Source organism: Aquarana catesbeiana, linkage group LG03 (assembly GCF_042186555.1).
Source record: "Aquarana catesbeiana isolate 2022-GZ linkage group LG03, ASM4218655v1, whole genome shotgun sequence".
Taxonomy (NCBI): Eukaryota; Metazoa; Chordata; class Amphibia; order Anura; family Ranidae; genus Aquarana; species Aquarana catesbeiana.
In genome coordinates this window covers 738,531,099-738,547,702 of record NC_133326.1, presented here as the reverse complement: position 1 = coordinate 738,547,702, position 16,604 = coordinate 738,531,099, and the positions used below count along the sequence as shown (strand labels likewise).

At 47.2% G+C, this 16,604-nt stretch overlaps 1 protein-coding gene and 1 pseudogene across 3 annotated transcripts in view; one reads left to right on the top strand and one right to left on the bottom strand.

Moving 5' to 3' along the window:
- LOC141133862 (NACHT, LRR and PYD domains-containing protein 3-like) overlaps positions 1–16,604 on the bottom strand; it is a 221,198-nt gene that overhangs the window by 23,073 nt on the left and 181,521 nt on the right. The window lies entirely within an intron of this gene.
- On the top strand, positions 1,290–14,989 carry LOC141134397 (alanine--tRNA ligase, mitochondrial-like; annotated as a pseudogene).

The following is a 16,604-nucleotide window of genomic DNA, read 5'->3' as shown; positions in this document are numbered from 1 at the left end:
GTGAGCAGGACACACTGCACTAAATGTAAATAGTCTAGAAGATAACAGGAACGGATCTAGCTGAACACTGTGAGCAGGACGCACTGCACTAAATGTAAATAGTCTAGAAGATAACAGGAACGGATCTAGCTGAACACTGTGAGCAGGACGCACTGCACTAAATGTAAATAGTCTAGAAGATAACAGGAACGGATCTAGCTGAACACTGTGAGCAGGACGCACTGCACTAAATGTAAATAGTCTAGAAGATAACAGGAACGGATCTAGCTGAACACTGTGAGCAGGATGCACTGCACTAAATGTAAATAGTCTAGAAGATAACAGGAACGGATCTAGCTGAACACTGTGAGCAGGACGCACTGCACTAAATGTAAATAGTCTAGAAGATAACAGGAACGGATCTAGCTGAACACTGTGAGCAGGACGCACTGCACTAAATGTAAATAGTCTAGAAGATAACAGGAACGGATCTAGCTGAACACTGTGAGCAGGACGCACTGCACTACTGACTGTTTTGCCTAATCTATCTAACTCAAATCAAATGACACTGTCTCTCTCTCTCTCTATCTCTCAGCACACCGGAACACACACTACACAGGGCCGCCGTGCAGGCGGCCTTATATAGTGTGGGGCGTGTACTAAATCCCCTGAGCCATAATTGGCCAAAGCCACCCTGGCTTTGGCCAATTACAGCTCTCTCTACTGACGGCGCTGTGATTGGCCAAGCATGCGGGTCATAGTGCATGCTTGGCCAATCATCAGCCAGCAATGCACTGCGATGCCGCAGTGAATTATGGGCCGTGACGCGCCACACGAATTTGGCGCGAACGGCCCATATCGTTTGCAATTCGACGGACGGTCGAACAGCCGATGTTCGAGTCGAACATGGGTTCGACTCGAACACGAAGCTCATCCCTAGTCAGAAGCTGTGTGTTGGAATACCTAAGCTAGCTGATCCTAATGGGTGGGTCACAGAGCTGTTTATCACTATGCAGTGACATTCAGAGGCTGCGTGCTGAAGTACCTGAGCTAGCTGATCCTTGTGGGTGGGCCATAGAGCTGCTCCCTTCTCTGCAGTGACACCCAGAGGCTGTGTGCTGAAGTACTTAAACTAGCTGTTACTCATGGGTGGGCCATAGATCTACTCCCTTCTCTACAGTGACACCCACAGGCTGTGTGCTGAAGTACCTAAGCTAGCTGTAACTCATGGGTGGGCCAAAGAGCTGCTCCCTTCTCTACAGTGACACCCAGAGGCTGTGTGCTGAAGTACCTGAGCTAGGTGCTAAGTAATGGAGAGATTTATTTCATTGCAGATTATGAGAATCCTGGATGAGAGCGAAGAGGCATTTTTAACTTCCCTCCAGCGGGGGCGCTTCATCATAGAGCGCACTCTACAGCAGGAAGGTGCCGGTAAAATATTTCCCAGTAAGTGTCAGCAGCCACCCTGTGATGTCATGATACAAGCCAGATATAAAATATATATTGTACAGATGTAGGAAGTCCACATCCATGGAGAGAAGGATAGTTCTGATGATTGCAGGAGCATACCTGAGAGTAGAGAGGCAACAGAGGGTACCAATGGGGTAGAGAGGCAGCAGAGGGCACCGGTGGGGTAGAGAGGCAGCAGAGGGCACCGGAGGGGTAGGGATGCAGCAGAGGGCACTGCTGGGGTAGAGAGGCAGCAGAGGGTACTAATGGGGTAGAGAGGCAGCAGGGGGCACCGATGGGGTAGAGATGCAGCAGAGGGCACCAATGGGATTGAGAGGCAGCAGGGGGCACCGATGAGGTAGAGAAGCAACAGAGGGCACCAATGGGGTAGAGAGGCAGCAGAGGGCACCAATGGGGTAGAGAGGCAGCAGAGGGCACCGATGGGGTAGAGAGGCAGTAGGGGGCACGGGTGGGGTAGAGAGGCAGCAGAGGGCACCGATGCGGTAGAGAGGCAGCAGAGGGCACCGATGGGGTATAGAGGCAGCCGGGGACACGGCTGGGGTAGAAAGGCAGCAGAGGGCACCGATGCGGTATAGAGGCAGCAGAGGGTTCCGGTGGAGGAGTGTAGCAGGCCAGACAACAGCAGAGCATACCAGAGGCTTTGTGGAGACATAGGCTCAGCTCAGGCGTAGTGATGGAACCTGAAAGTAGACCCTGGATCCTGGGAAAGGTTTTCATTACATAGGGAATACAGCCAGGTCTACAGACCCCACAAGAAGAGTAAACTTCTGTAACATCACCCACATCTAGCAGAGGGCGCTCTGATTCACACGTTTTGTCTCTCTGTTTGCAGCGGACGTGGCATGGTCTCTGTTCCGTAATCTGGGATTTCCTCTGGACCTCATTGGCTTGATATTGGAGGAGTGGGGCTCTTCTCTGGACAAGGCAGCCCTGGAGGAGCTTGCAGAGGAGGAGGAAAAGGTCAGAGGATATGTAGGGTCTGCCATTGTATATACAATGTTTATATATAGTTCTATACTTCCTTTATAATAGAAGATACATGGTAAAGTTCTATGTGCAGCTCGTAGATCTATAGTGCTTTGTCTATGTTGTCTTCATTAGGATCGGGGCTAAACATTACATAATATGTCTTTTTAGTTGGAAATCTGAAACTTTTCTGAACGTGTCACGTTTACTACATAAAGCCAGCAGGGGATGCAATGGATTCAGCTTACAATCATTTTACTACTATGTTGTGAATAGCCTGTAGTCTGATCTGGCGTTAAAACCCTCCATTCCTTCTCTTGGCATATTATACCAGGACATACTTGGTGTGACCAGGAGGTACTTGGTATATTCTACCAGGATGTTCTTGGTGTGACCAGGAGGTACTTGGTATTTTCTACCAGTACATGCTTGGTGTGACCAGGAGGTACTTGGTATTTTCTATCAGTACATGCTTGGTGTGACCAGACAGTACTTGGTATGTTCTACCAAGACATGCCTGAGGTGACCAGGAGGTACTTGCTATGTTCTACCAGGACATGCTTGGTGTGACCAGGAGGTACTTGCTATGGTCTACCAGTACGTGCTTGGTGGGACCAGGAGGTACTTGCTATGGTCTACCAGGACATACTTGGTATGTTCTACCAGGACGTGCTTGGTGTGACCAGGAGGTATTTGATATGTTCTACCAGGATGTGCTTGGTGTGACCAGGAGATACTTGGTATGTTCTACCAGTACGTAGTGGATGTGACCAGGATGTAGCTGGTATTGTGAAATAAAGTGTGTCCCTTAGTGATAGGACTTGTCTCCTTTGTATTTTTATCCTGATCGAGTTTTGTGTTCTCAGAGAAAGTTGAAGAATCAGCAGGCAGAGGGGGCTGTAGGTGGTCTGCGGCTGGACATCCACTCTCTAACAGAACTACAGCGCAGGGGGTTCCGGCTACTGATGACTCCCCAAAATACGGCTATACCCTGGGGGATGATGGGAAATATGGTAAGTTCAGTCTTACATCTCCAGCCTGGTTAGTATACTATTGTAAGGGGAGGGTTGTGTACCATATGGTCAGGATGCTGGCTCTTGGTATGGTCAGAGTGTATCTAAGAAGCACTAATACTGAGGTACTGATATTGGGTTATTGATACTGAGGTACTGATACTGGGGTATTGATATTTGACTTGATACATCTAGAGAGTGACCAGGGTTCTCTGTCTGCAGTGTTCAGTCCCTGCCCGGCCACCATCCTGATGCTGTACAAGGACCAGTCATTACACAGTGCAGTCAGAAGAGGTCAGCGCTGTGGGGTCATCCTGGACCGGACCTGTTACTACGCTGAGCAGGGGGGACAGAGCTCAGATCTGGTGTACTTTGTGCATGAAGACAAGCAGGTAAGAGATTCCCTACAACAGGTAACATGGATCAATCCTTTCTATATTACATGGAGAGCTAATACCAAGAGATAGCGGAGGGCGCCAACATCAATCCCCAGCAACACCCCCTCCCCCAAGGGCAAACGACTTCTGCCCCCAGGGCAGCTATAGCTTACAGTAAAGAAGCCCTTCCTGTACTGATCACCTCTCCACCATTAATATAGCACTTTCAGTAAAGAAGTTATCCCTTTACTGATCACCACTCCTCCATACACAGCTCTTACAGTAGAGAATCCCTCCTTGTACTGATCACCTCTCCTCCATAAGATAGCTGTGTACAGACCTTGAGAAATCCTTCTACTGACCATGCATCTTTTCTGTGCTCCACACAGGACGTCCTGTTTCCGGTGGAGTACCTACACCAGGCTGGAGGTTATGTCCTACACAAGGTGATGGCCACGGAACACCTGAGGGTTGGAGATCGTGTGGTGCTGTTCCTGAATGAGGTATCTGTAGGAAGTCCTAGGGGTGTCCTCAGCTGCTGGGCTGTGATCTCACTATGCTCCCGTCTCCTCGCAGGCACAGAACACTGCATGTATGGAGAAGCACACCGCCACCCATCTGCTGAACTTCGCCCTGCGCCAGGTTCTGGGGGAGAGCGCGGCACAGCACGGGTCACATGTCACTGCTAAGCGACTGCGGTTTGATGTCAGCGTCATGGTGAGGAGCGGGATAACACATAGTGGTGGGAGCTAGATAACTGCAAGACTGTTCATTGAAGGGAGAAGATCTCTCAGGTAAATTGCCCAACCCCTAGTAGAATGGACACTAAGGGAAAAGTTGCTCCTCGCCCAGTTATCATTGCCCGAGGGGGACAGACACTGGAAATCCTTCTCTACCAAGTGTCTCTTCCACTTCTTCCCAGTTGGAGTGGACCCTTCCCTGGTTAGTGGTGGGATTGGGGGACTCTTTCTCCTCACTGGTTAGTGGTGGGATTGGTGGACATCTCCTCCCTGGTTAGTGGTAGGATTGGTGGATTCAATTTCCTTCCTGGTTAGTGATAGGATTAGTGGACATCTACTCCCTGGTTAGTGGTGGGATTGGTGGACATCTACTCCCTGGTTAGTGGTGGGATTGGTGGACATCTACTCCCTGGTTAGTGCTGTTGTGGAAATTTTATTATATGGACTCATGTGGACATTTTATTCTAGGATGTGTTTTATAGATTGTCATCTGTCTCCCTGTGTCTGATTTAATCGAGGAGCGCTCTGGCAGAGCGCAATTGGGTTGAATCGAGACCAATGGTAAAAACGGTCAGTATGAAAACCTTCTCATGGGATTTGAGACGTGTTCTCTGTGTCTGTGGATGTTTGTTGGTTTGTAGGTACCAAGCGCAATGCGCTGGGCTTCTTGCTTTCAAATGACTATGCACATTAGAGAAGCGAAGTCAGCATAACAAGAGAAACCTATTACATCTCTCTATCCTGCTGACTACGCTATCCATTTTTGGATACATATCTGTTTTTATAAGAGGACATTGATATCTGCCTTGTCTGTGTACTCGTACCGTACATTGACAACAGCAGTGGCAATGTCCCTGCAGATAGTCTCAAGCCTGTAAGAACCAGTAGAATGAGCTTACTAGATGCTGTTTACTTTGAACAGTATTAGTTGAATTCCATGCTGACTAAGATGGGGCGTGTGCACTTCCTCCTTTCCCTCCCATGAGTGCCCTCCCCTTTACTGTTTGTCACTTCCTGTGATGTCATTTTTGTACTGAGGAAGTAGTTGTCTGTTGTGGCTGATCACTTCCTGTTTGTCATTCTTTTGTTTCCAATGAATAAAAAGCCAAGGGTCTGTGCTCGAGGGACAGACGCTTGAGACTCCAGCTTGAAGCAGCATTGTTCCTGATTCTACCTGGTGCTATGAAGTACTTCAAATTCCTTATACCAAAGAGCTTGATACAAATGTGCTTTTAAGCATGAAGGAATTGTTTGTGCTTTGTGCACATTTAGACGCTGGAAGTGCACATTTTGGCGCGGTGTGGATTTGCGTACAAAGCCCAAAGGAATTTCTCCATGACAGTGGTGGGATTGGTGGACTCTTTCTCCTCCCTAGTTAGTGGTGGGATTGGTGGACATCTCCTCTCTGGTTAGTGGTAGGATTGGTGGACATCTACTCCCTGGTTAGTGGTGGGATTGGTGGACTCTTTCTCCTCCCTAGTTAATGGTGGGCTCTCCTTCCTGGTTGGTAATAGGAGTTCCACATTTGTTTTTTTGCACCTGTTTACATGGAACCCCCCAAAACAAAAAAAAACAGCAAACTATTGAATCTTCTGTAAAGCCCCTCCCATGAGGTCTCAGGGAATAACGCCCCTCTGTTGTGTTCTCAGAAAGCCCCTCCCAGGAGGTCTCTGGGAATGTCCCCTTTCTGGGTGTTTTTATGCTGACAGATTATTCGTCCCTATTGTATATTCTCTCATGCAGTTTGTATATTTTAGGTGAGCGGTCAGCAACTGCAGGAAGTTGAGAAGAAATTCCAAGACGTGATTGGACAGAATCAGGAGGTTTATACTGCGGAGATCCCACTCACAGATGCCAAAGTATCCCGGGTCTTCGCAGTGTGGAAGAGGTATGTCATTTACATCACAATGCCCTGAATGGGTGTAATCCATCCAGAGTCCGGGGAGGGAACTCACAAGTTCTTTTACTATAGAGAGTCAGAGCAACAACCCCTCTCCCTCCAGAACTGTGACTCCTCCCCCTTCTCCAAAGCACTGACTCCTCCTCCTTCAGAGCAGTGACTCCTTCTCTTCCAGAGCAATGACTCCTCACCCTCTCTTTATAGCAGTGACTCCTCCCCCTACCTACTCTGTTCAGGCTCTGTAGGAAGTTTTCAGTCAGAGAGTGACAGTCTGAAAGGAAGCAGCTTCCGCTGTGCACCATCTGTAGATAACCCACAGTGCTCTGGGAATTCCGTGTTAGAAGTACGTCTGTTAAATTTTATTTGTGAAGCTTCTTTCTTGTGAGAGAAATTCAAAATTCATATTTTTTGCTATATTTTAATTGGACCAAAAACTTCCAGTGGGTTTGGGGGGGTAGTGCTCTATCCTCCACCATCTAGTCTGGGAACCCTTTCCTTTCCTGTTTGTGATGTATCAATACCTCAGCCACCAATCAGATACAAACCTCCTTTAAATCTCTGAATCTGATTGGTGGTATATTAGGAGAGTGGAAAGATTTATGAAGAAGGCCACCTATACTACATGTCAGCTTCTCTCTGGAATTTGTCTGCAGGGATTGCACAAAACTTAGTGTTTTTCCACTTTTGCAGCCAAAAAGAACTACATTTCCCATGAAACATTGGGCATGTGGTGATGTTGGTGGGTGGGAAGAGACAGCGCTGTCCATATGGCGTAGCTGTCAGTCAGTGCCTATGGATGGTCACCACCGGATGCTGCGCAGATTGTAACCGCCCACTCAAGGAAGTCCGACATAATTGGGAGACATTTACCATAGGGAGATATTGGCAGCAGCCGTTCGCTGTACACGGGAGCGTCCCTCGGTCACATGGAGAGAGATGTTGGGGGATAAGAAGAAGGAGGAGAGTTTTTGTGATGGTAAGGCTGTACCTTGTATATAGAAGTGTTTGCTTTCTGGATGGAGTTCCACTTTAACAGACAGACCGGTGGGTGGACTGTACAGCATACCATTGGTGGTTGTGACCTGGCATTCCTCTACCCCTGGTCTCCTCATTTCTCCCCTCCACCAGGTGTACCCAGATCCGGTACATGTGGTCTCAGTGGGCGTTCCCATTCAGGAGATGCTGAGTCCAGCCTCCAGAGCTCCTCAACAGACATCGGTGGAACTTTGCTGCGGCACGTAAGAGACAAGTTTTTCCCAACTGAATGTGTGTCCCGTTTGGTGTCTGCCCGAACTCCTTCTGGACTCTCTACCCCTGGATTCCTCCTGAGATTCTCCTGGATCCCCCTTTAATTCTTTAATTTAAGATTCCCCCACCCCCCACTTTCCAATTTCTCCTGAGATTCCCTTGGATTCCCCAATATTCCCCACCACTTCCTGATTCCTCCTGAGTTCTCCTGGATCCACCCCTCCTGCCGATTCTTTTCAAACTTTTCTGGATTCCCTTTCTCTATCCTGATTCTTCCTGATATTTCCATGGATTGCCCTTCGATTTCTCGAGATTCTCCTGGATTCTTCTACCTCCCCTTCCAGTCACCATTCTCCCCCATGTCTCTCTCCTGAATTTCTCCTGGATTCCCTTTAGTTCCTTCTATGATTCTCCTGGAATCCTCAACTTCACCGCCATGCTTTCCAATTCCTACTGATTTTTCCAAAGGTTTCCCGGATCCACCCCCTTTGTGATTCCTCCTGAGGATTCCCTCCCTCTATCCTGATTTTTCCTGAGATTTTTTTGGATCCCCTTGAATTCTCTGGGATTATCTTGGATTTCCCCCTACCCCAAGATTCCTCCTTAGATTTCCTGCCACCAGTCTCCCCCACCCATTTCCTCTAATACTTAATTTTCTCCTGTGTTCTATTCACCCATTGATTCCTCTTAGGGTTCTCCAAGACCCAACCCCTCCCACCTTTTCCTAGGTTTACCACCACTTCCTCCTGAGATTCTCTGGGATCCCCTTCCTGATCCTTTTGAGATTCTTCTGTATCCCCTAGCCACTACCTCCCGATTTCTCCTGAGGTTTCCTGGATTCCCTAAATGCTCATGAACCCCCTCCGCAATTCCTCTTGATATTCTTCTCTGTCCCCCAGAAAGATTTTTCCTCAGGTTCCCTGTGTCCCCCCTCCTGATTCCTTCTGAGATTCTTCAGTAATACCTACCCCAGAGCCACTCTCCAACCCCCCTGATTTCTCCTGAGGTTGCCTCAATTCTCTTGATACCCTTCCCGGATTTCTCTGTATCACCCCCAGGCATGTTCCATCTCAGGTTTCCCTGGGTTTCCCAAATGCTTATGACCCCCCTAACTTTTCCTGAGATTCTTCAGTATCCCCTATTCTACAGTCACCACCTTCAATTCCTCCTGAGGTTTCCTGGATTCCCCTAATTTTCATGATTATCCCCCCGGGATTCTTCTGTTCACCCCCTAGACAGGTTCCTCCTCAGGTTTCCTGGGCCCCCCAATACCTTCTGTGATTCATCTGTATTCCCTTCCCGATTCCTGCCCCCCCAACCCTGATTCCTCCTGAGATTCTCCTGGATCCCCTACCCTACAGCCACCCGCAACCCCCCTCCCCCCAATTCCTCTTGATGTTTCCTGGATTACCCTAATTCTCATTGCACCCACCCCCCAATTCCTCTGATTCCTCCAGTTCTCATGAACCACCTCACAACTCCTCAGGAAATTTCCTGGATTTCCTCTGATTCCTCCTGAGACACCTGAACCTCCCGATTCCTCTAAAAAATTCTTGGACCCCCCCTCTGGATTCATACTGAGATTCTCCTGGATCCCCCGATTCCTCCTGAAAATTTCTGTTTATATGCAGACACCTTCAGAAGACGGGAGCCATTGAGGATTTGGTGATCATCTCCGAGAAACCTCTGCTAAGAGGGATTGTCCACTTTATCGACGTTACCGGAGAAGAAGCCAGAGAGGTCAGATATCTGAGGCCACGTCCAGCACACATTCATCCAATCCTCTGCATGATACAATTTAATTATAATTATTTTAATTATTTATGATGATTAAGAATTAAAAATCTGTGAAATTTACTGTTAGTTTGATCCTGTACAATAATATATAAGACCTCCCAGGGTCACCTTCATTCTCTGATCTTCTCTCCAGGCATGGGAGACGGGACAGGTTCTATGCAGGGAAGTGGATTCCCTTGTTGAGCGGATGTAGATGATAACCCCTTACCTGAACGACGCTCGGAGGTTGTCCAAGGAGGTCAGACTTGTGACGGATGTGAGTGAAAATCGGGGTGTCAGGATTCTCACCGGGGGCATTAGGAAACGGGTGATGCTATATCCCACAGCAGGGGGGAGAAATGTGGTCACATGACTTAGACTAAAAAGAAAGGGTACCGATGGAAAAAAAAACGATGGACACCAAAATAAAAATAAGAAGTTTCACATTGGTGGGGAGATGTGTGATCGAGGAAGTCAATCTATCACTGGAAGCTCCAACAAAGCCGCCATAACTGTGTCATTGTTCCTTTACATTGCAGAGTGTGGACAGCACCTCTATGCCCCAGTGCCAGAGGAAGGAACTACAGGCATCTCTCAAGGCTTTGCAATGATCGGCCAACACAGCTGTGGGGAAGGTGATAGGGAGAAAGGTAAAGGAGGGGCAGGGCTATCTTACACATGGGGATAGGGACGGGGGATAATATATTTTTACACTGTGTGGCTGTATGACTTCACAGCTCTTCATTGGATGGAATCATCCCAGGTATAGGATCTCCTGGAATAGAGCGGAATTCAGTTCTGGGAGATCTCCTGCCACCAATCAGATTCTAATGCTCCTTTTCCCCTCCCACAGGCTGCAGAGAGCATCCCGAGTCTGCTGGAGAGGCATGGCCAGCGTCCCGTCATAGTGGACTGTGTGGAGGAGGAGTCTCTTCCGGTTAGATATAAAAAATGGACAGTTTCCCCGGTGGGGCTTTAGACAGCAATATCTTGAAATCCAGAATAATAAGAAATGTATAACCAGTAAGTGCATTTATTGAACCATGAACAATTGTAATGTTATAATTCAATTGGCATTACAACATAGGGCGCTGGCCAAGTAGTACAATACATATTCCACAATATAAAGTCGACACATCTTTACACAAAATTATATACAGTCATACATTTCCGGGCTGTTGACGGCATAAATCCCGACGCGCTTCGACCTGTGTACGGTCATCATCGGGGGGATAGTTGGTTCTATAAAATACATTGAATACATATTCACCCCTGTCTCCCCAGAGCGCAAAAGTCCAGCCCAAGGGGCTTGCAAGGAGCCACATAGACGCCCTCTAGGGGAAGGAGAAGTCAGCACCTGCGACAAATACCCAATAGGTCAAAATGATTCTCAGCACATTGGCAAGAGTATGAAGTGTATGGGCTAACTTCAATCCTAGTGATCAATATATATTGATCTGGTGTCCTAAGGTTTCATGATTGTAATTAATTATATAGAATGTGGCAAAACCATAAAAGAAATGGTTGTATAGTTATAGGGTTGTTTGAGTGGTGTGGTATGTAAAAACAGGTGAGTGGGAAGTGATATGTGGTACTAGGAATATGAAAAACCCTTTGAGTGATGAAGTAAAATTAGATGGATGGCCAGCACACTGCTGACTACAGTGCCATGTCCAGGTGAATGAAATGAGTGTGTAGTGTCAGCCAGCACATGGTGGAATAAAAGTGAAAAACACGTCAAAAGGAGAGTATGTGAATGAGTAAAACCAAATTGAAACAATCAAAAACATGTGTGAAAGATCTAAACTGATTATAGGAATAGGAGTATGAGTGTAGTGTTGTGATATTATAGGAGTAGGAATATATGTATAGTATTATAATTTACCTTGTGCCACAGTGTGGCTGATGTAGTCGGTAAAGTTTGACTTGTATGAACCAAATTGCAATGAAGCAAAAAAGGTAAAAAGCTGGAGCCAAAAAGGATTTGTGCAGTGCCATCCATTACGGTCTGCGTGGAGTCATAGTAAGACTCACAGGCAGCCAATCATGGATATATGCCTAAAGTAGGCAATTAATTGAGTAGGCACAGGTGTGGATCTCCTCCCCCCCAGAGTGATGATGCCCAGGCTGCTAATGAGCAGCCCACACCCACACCCCTTCTCCCCTATGACACATGAGACATGGCAGGAGCTTTGTGTTGCTCATACGGCCCTTCTAACCCTCACATGTCTAAAACCTCTTTTGATACGATACACATTTTGGGGGTTACACTTTGTTTGCCTCTTGAGGAGGAAACGCCCCCCCAAAATGGGGGAGTAGATCGTAACTGTATCTTTCCCCACCTCATGCATCAGGATAGATCTACTATAGACTCCTGTATTGCAGTAGATCAGATGTTTAACTAACACCTGCTCTGTAAATATACATATTAGGATCTAGGGTCAGTGAGCTACCACTCAGCTCCTGCATAAATTCAATGATTACCTCATCATCTACAATTTAGTGCCTACTGCATTTATATATGCACTTTAGATTATGGCCGTCATGGATCATGGTGGACCTCTGCCGCCCCTGTCGACTCCAGGGGGTGAGTCCTGGTCCAATTGAAGGCTTCCCGGCAGGGTGAGAATGTGGGGGTGATGCAGCATCTGAGCTCTCCCCCCATGCTCTGATTGACGGATGATTGTATGCATCGTCCGCCGACGTGAGCTTCACTCTGCCGGCGGCATCCCTTGATCACCTCCGGATGAGCCGTGGCGAGGTGCACATGTGCGAGTCACTTCGGTGTGTGCACGGCGCCGCGACATCTTGCGGTTTGCGGCGGAGTTGACGGCAGCTGCCGGGGTTTTTTTTTTTTTTTTTTTGCCTACAGGGATGCCGGGGGAGCCACATGTGGGCTGCTCATTAGCAGCCTGGGCATCATCACTCTGGGGGGGAGGAGATCCACACCTGTGCCTACTTAATTAATTGCCTACTTTAGGCATATATCCATGATCGGCTGCCTGTGAGTCTTACTATGACTCCACGCAGACCGTAATGGATGGCACTGCACAAATCCTTTTTGGCTCCAGCTTTTTACCTTTTTTGCTTCATTGCAATTTGGTTCATACAAGTCAAACTTTACCGACTACATCAGCCACACTGTGGCACAAGGTAAATTATAATACTATACATATATTCCTACTCCTATAATATCACAACACTACACTCATACTCCTATTCCTATAATCAGTTTAGATCTTTCACACATGTTTTTGATTGTTTCAATTTGGTTTTATTCATTCACATCTTCTCCTTTTGACTTGTTTTTCACTTTTATTCCACCATGTGCTGGCTGACACTACACACTCATTTCATTCACCTGGACATGGCACTGTAGTCAGCAGTGTGCTGGCTATCCATCTAATTTTACTTCATCACTCAAAGGGTTTTTCATATTCCTAGTACCACATATCACTTCCCACTCACCTGTTTTTACATACCACACCACTCAAACAACCCTATAACTATACAACCATTTCTTTTATGGTTTTGCCACATTCTATATAATTAATTACAATCATGAAACCTTAGGACACCAGATCAATATATATTGATCACTAGGATTGCAGTTAGCCCATACACTTCATACTCTTGCCAATGTGCTGAGAATCATTTTGACCTATTGGGTATTTTTCGCAGGTGCTGACTTCTCCTTCCCCTGGAGGGCGTCTATGTGGCTCCTTGCAAGCCCCTTGGGCTGGACTCATGTGCTCTGGGGAGACAGGGGCGAATATGGGGGCTCCCCGGATCCATTTACGGCTTTTTACTGGCCAAAGGATTATTCCCTCTACTTTTCAGCGGTAAATATACTACCATTTTTAACCTTACAATGAGATTTATTATGACATGTTCTTAAATTTTGAAGATATTCAATGTATTTTATAGAACCAACTATCCCCCTGATGATGACCGTACACAGGTCGAAACGCGTCGGGGAATTATGCCGTCAACAGCCCGGAAATGTATGACTGTATATAATTTTGTGTAAAGATGTGTCGACTTTATATTTTGGAATATGTATTGTACTACTTAGCCAGCGCCCTATGTTGTAATGCCAATTGAATTATAACATTACAATTGTTCATGGTTCAATAAATGCACTTACTGGTTATACATTTCTTATTATTCTGGATTTCAAGATATTGCTGTCTAAAGCCCCACCGGGGAAACTGTCCATTTTTTACCATTATTGTTTTGGGGTGTGCAGCGCATACGTCTCTCCCACATGTGTTTTTCTCTTTACTTCCGGTTAGATATGGCCATTTCCTCTCCTGATATAGAGAATCTCGTCCTTCCTCCCTGGAACTCCCCCTCCCTGGAACTCCTCCTCCCTCCGCTTTCCTGGAACTCCCCCTCCCTGGAACTCCTCCTCCCTCCGCCTTCCTGGAAGTCCCTCCCTCTGTCTCCATGGAACTCCCCCTCCCTCTGCCTCCATGGAACTCTCCCTCTGCCTTCCTGGAACTCCCCCTCCCTCCGCCTTCCTGGAACTCTCCCTCCTTCTCCCTGGAACTCCCCCTCCCTTCGTCTTCCTTGAACTCCCCCTCCCTTTGTCTCCCTGGAACTCTTCCTCTGTGCTCCTCAGGCACGCTCCCTATCATCAGGCTGATTGTTGCTCCCATCCAGTCTCAGGAGATCCACCTGATGATAGACAGTGAGGAGGAAAAGCATGGAAGGACAATAGAGTGTCAGTGAAAGGTGTGGGAGTGAAGTCATCAGAGGTTGGAGAAGACAATACGGAAGGTTCTCCAATTAGTAATGGTGGTGTGTGGTGCCACTGCAGGTCCTGATGAAGATGGTCTTCCTGCTGTGTGAGCAGTGCCCGGGCTCGGCGGTGATGCTGTTCAGCAGGCAGAGCTCCAGGAAGGTGCTGTGTGCATGTCAGGTGCCCAAGGTAAGGGGGGTGGGAGAGTTTTATTTCATGTCTGATCCATGTGTATTCAGGAATTCTGCTCATGTGATCTCTTCTCTCCTCCCCCTCAGGGCCCCTCCCCTGATATGTCTGCCCTGTATTGGGTGGTGGCAGTCTGCTCAGTGATGGATGGTAAGGCTGGCGGTTCAGAGGGTTACGCCAATGGAAATGGAAGCTGTGAGAACCTGGAAGGGGTTCTGGAGGCGTCACTGAAATTTGCACAGACAAAACTCAGTGACACCAGACATAACATGCGGCGGGCAGGAGAGAACTGACCCCCCTGGTGTCCAATTGGTGGAACTACATGAAATCTGAGAGGTTGATGGTGGACATAGAGGTCATGTGACAGATGTGGACATCACACAGGAGAACATACATGTATATCAGGACACTGCAGATGGGGTTATAGAGAGGAGTCATGTCCCTGAACATGTCAGCTGGGTATGGTGCCGCCAAATTGGGGGCCCATTTCATATCCAGCCAATCAGTACACAAGGAGCCTCACACAGTGTCATCACATCTCACAGTGATTTGTGGTTGGACAAAGATGGAGGCTGGTCTTCCACTATGGGCCCAGGTCTGCACCTCTCCTGTCCACCAATGACTAGATCCCAGTGATCTGATAGGAACCCATCTGGGTAATATTGATCCAGCTGATACCATAGATGCCACTTTGTGACAGGTCCTCTTTCAGTGTCCCATTAGCAGAAGGTGCAATCATTGGCTCTAGGTGGGCCCCTGGCTGGTGTGCTGTATCTCTCCAGGGGCCCCAGCTGTTCTGATGACCCTTCCTTGTTACCATTGAAATCTCTGTCAAGGAAAACAAAATCTTTATTTATTTCTTCTTTTTTGAGGGGCCCAGGAATTCAGAGACTGTTGGGTTATACTGCTGCCTACAGGAAGAATGGAACACTGGTAAACAAAAACTGGGTCCAGTATAGCCCCTTTTACTCCCAGTATGCCTTCATTTTGTGGGAGTGTCCAGGAGAAGGGTTGCCTTTTCTCTCAGTATTTTTATAATAATAAAAGATGAATTTTGGGATAAAGTTTGGCCGTGTTCTGACATTGTGTACAGGTGGAAATCTCAGGAGGACCGTCATGGGGGAATAGAAAAGGGTCTTCACCAACCACAAGATTGGAGGAGCATAACTGTCTTGCATAACAAGTCTTGCTTTTTGTTTGCTGGGTTTGCTGGGTTGCATTTTTGGGGCTTTTCCTCTTAGTTTTTCAATCACCTTTTTCTGTCCCTTTTTAAATAGCTTTTTTTTTCTCTGGTTCCTTCAGTCTATCAATTAAGGGGGTGGTTAATTGCTCACAGGTGCCTATATAACTGGGTGTAGGACTCAGTCCAAGCGTGCTCAGTCTGAGGCTGTGGAACTCAGTGTAAGTGGAACTGGTCTAAGTGGTGAGTTAAAACCAGAGTTAGAGTGAACAAGTCTTGCTTTTTGTTTGCTGGGTTTGCTGGGTTGCATTTTTGGGGCTTTTCCTTTTAGTTTTTCAATCACCTTTTTCTGTCACTTTTTAAATAGCTTCTTTTTTTTTTTTCCTCTGGTTCCTTCAGTCTATCAATTAAGGGGGGTGGTTAATTTCTCACAGGTGCCTATATAACTGGGTGTAGGACCAGAGTTTAAAACAGGAAGTTTTAACAGGGGTCATAGTACCTGTGTAGTGTGAGTACCTGAGTGTTGTCTGAGTAGTGTGTGTGGATCGTTAGTACTTGTGTATTGTGTACTGTATACTTGAGTATTGTGCGTGCACGTAGGTCTGTGAGTACCTGTGTATTGTCCTGTGTATTGTCTTGAGTATTAGTGCCAGGAAGCTAGCTGTTAGGAAATTTGGACAGGTTAAATCCCCAAATCCTCACTAAATTTAATAGGTACGATGCCCGGCGGGTGTGGAGAGGCGACTCTTTGTACATCTTGCTTCATGTATGCGTTCCTTGATCATCCGATCGAGGGCCAATACTGCTGTGCAAAATGTAAGTCCATTGTTTCCCTGGAAGCCCAGGTTCTGAATCTGGGGAAGCAACTGTCAGCACTGAGAAGTCCCTCCATACTAAAGGAGAGCCAGGAACGTACATGGCAGGTGCCAGAAGGGGCCAGCACAGAGGCGAGTGGAGACAAAGAGGTTAAGGCACTAGCAAAGAGTAGATGGGTGACAGTCAGGAGGGGACAGAGAGGGCAA